The sequence below is a fragment of the Nansenia antarctica genome, assembly GCF_963989245.1.
Source record: "Nansenia antarctica genome assembly, chromosome: 14".
Classification (NCBI taxonomy): Eukaryota; Metazoa; Chordata; class Actinopteri; order Argentiniformes; family Microstomatidae; genus Nansenia; species Nansenia antarctica.
The window spans coordinates 11,372,074-11,374,573 of NC_137684.1; the positions used below are offsets into that span (position 1 = coordinate 11,372,074).

The following is a 2,500-nucleotide window of genomic DNA, read 5'->3' on the forward strand; positions in this document are numbered from 1 at the left end:
AGCAGATATAACGAAAGAGAAAATGAGGTAACGAGAGAAGGAGGGAAGAGGAGAGCTAGTTTAAATAGAGAGGGAGAGAGAGAGAGACCAAAAGCTGAGGCAGCTGATTATGACAGCAGACGCCATATTGGCCGCTTCTCATTTGCATATATACCTTTATCAGTGTCGTCCCAAACCCAGCTGTTGCCTTCTGGGTAAGCAAACCGCTCCGTAGAGCAAGTGGAGGCTGGGGGAGGTAGAACACCAGGGGAGGCTGGGGGAGGTAGAACACCAGGGGAGGCTGGGGGAGGTAGAACACCAGGGGAGGCTGGGGGAGGTAGAACACCAGGGGAGGCTGGAGGAGGTAGAACACCAGGGGAGACTGGGGGAGGTAGAACACCAGGGGAGGCTGGGGGAGGTAGAACACCAGGGGAGGCTGGGGGAGGTAGAACACCAGGGGAGGCTGGGGGAGGTAGAACACCAGGGGAGGCTGGGGGAGGTAGAACACCAGGGGAGACTGGGGGAGGTAGAACACCAGGGCAGGCTGGGGGAGGTAGAACACCAGGGGAGGCTGGGGGAGGTAGAACACCAGGGGAGGCGGGGGGAGGTAGAACACCAGGGGAGGCTGGGGGAGGTAGAACACCAGGGGAGACTGGGGGAGGTAGAACACCAGGGGAGGCTGGGGGAGGTTGAACAGCAGGGGAGGCTGGGGGAGGTAGAACACCAGGGGAGGCTGGGGGAGGTAGAACACTAGGGGAGGCTGGGGGAGGTAGAACACCACGGGAGGCTGGGGGAGGTAGAACACCAGAGGAGGCTGGGGGAGGTAGAACACCAGGGGAGGCCGAGGGAGGTAGAACGCCAGGGGAGACTGGGGGAGGTAGAACACCAGGGGAGGCTGGGGGAGGTAGAACACCAGGGGAGGCTGGGGGAGGTAGAACACCAGGGGAGACTGGGGGAGGTAGAACACCAGGGGAGGCTGGGGGAGGTAGAACACCAGGGGAGGCTGGTGGAGGTAGAACACCAGGGGAGACTGGGGGAGGTAGAACACCAGGGGAGGCTGGGGGAGGTAGAACACCAGGGGAGACTGGGGGAGGTAGAACACCAGGGGAGGCTGGGGGAGGTAGAACACCAGGGGAGACTGGGGGAGGTAGAACACCAGGGGAGACTGGGGGAGGTAGAACACCAGGGGAGGCTGGGGGAGGTAGAACACCAGGGGAGGCTGGGGGAGGTAGAACACCAGGGGAGGCTGGTGGAGGTAGAACACCAGGGGAGGCTGGGGGAGGTAGAACACCAGGGGAGGCTGGTGGAGGTAGAACACCAGGCGAGGCTGGGGGAGGTAGAACACCAGGGGAGGCTAGGGGAGGTAGAACACCAGGGGAGGCTGGGGGAGGTAGAACACCAGGGGAGACTGGGGGAGGTAGAACACCAGGGGAGATTTTAATCTATTTAAATGTATTTATTTAAACTATCCTTATTATTTAAAACAGTATCTTGTTCCTTTTATTTCCAGGGGAGGCTGGGGGAGGTAGAACGCCTGGGGCTGCTGGTGGAGGTAGAACACCAGGGGAGGCTGGGGGAGGTAGAACACCAGTGGAGGCTGGGGGAGGTAGAACACCAGGGGAGGCTGGGGGAGGTAGAACACCTGTCTGACCATCTGATGTCTGTCAACACCAGCCTCCACTGGTGTAGACCACCAGAGCTCCCAGCCCTCCATCTGGTCCAGTGTTAGAGGTGATACGTAGTGCACTGTCGCCACACGGTGGCCGTCAGAGGGACTGCATGAGGATAGAACTCAGCTGGGGTGTTGATGGTGAATGTACTGGGTACTGGGTCCCCCCCTGACTCCCGATAACGAGGATGAGTGTGTGTGTGTGTGTGTGTGTGTGTGTGTGTGTGCGTGTGTGTGTGTTTTAGGTCTTACCTGTGTGTTGGTTGTCGGGGGGTGGTCTCATCTCCTTCATCCAGTGTGTGTATGTGTGTGTGTGTGTGTGTGTGTGTATGTGTGTGTGTGTGTGTGTGTTTTAGATCTTTACCTGTGTTTGGTTGTCGGGGGGTGGTCTCATCTCCTTCATCCAGTGTGTGTGTGTGTGTGTGTGTGTGTGTGTGTGCGTGCCCGTCCCCAGGCTTCGTGCTGCAGTACTCGGTGGACAACACGGAGGAGTGGCGTGACGTGCAGATAGGCCCCGCCCAGCGGTCCTGGCGCCTGGCCGCGCTGCGCTGCGGCACCTGGTACAAACTGAAGCTGGCCGCCAAGAACAGCGTGGGGGCGGGGCGCATCAGCGAGATCATAGAGGCCAAGACCCACGGACGAGGTGACATACACACACTCACACACTCTCACACACACACACACACACACACACTCTCTCTCTTCCTCTCTCACACTCACACACTCTCCGTCACTCTCTCTCTCTCTCTCTCTCTTCCTCTCTCTCACACACACACACACACTCTCTCTCTCTCTTCCTCTCTTACACACACACACACACACTCTCTCTCTTCCTCTCACACACACACACAC

At 58.9% G+C, this 2,500-nt stretch overlaps 1 pseudogene across 1 annotated transcript in view; it reads left to right on the forward strand.

Moving 5' to 3' along the window:
* Positions 1-2,500, forward strand: part of LOC308169836 (cell adhesion molecule DSCAML1-like) — a 76,472-nt pseudogene that overhangs the window by 65,890 nt on the left and 8,082 nt on the right. The window contains exon 13 of the transcript in view: positions 2,103-2,291. The product of the transcript in view is annotated as a cell adhesion molecule DSCAML1-like (transcript). The remainder of the gene's footprint in view (positions 1-2,102; positions 2,292-2,500) is intronic.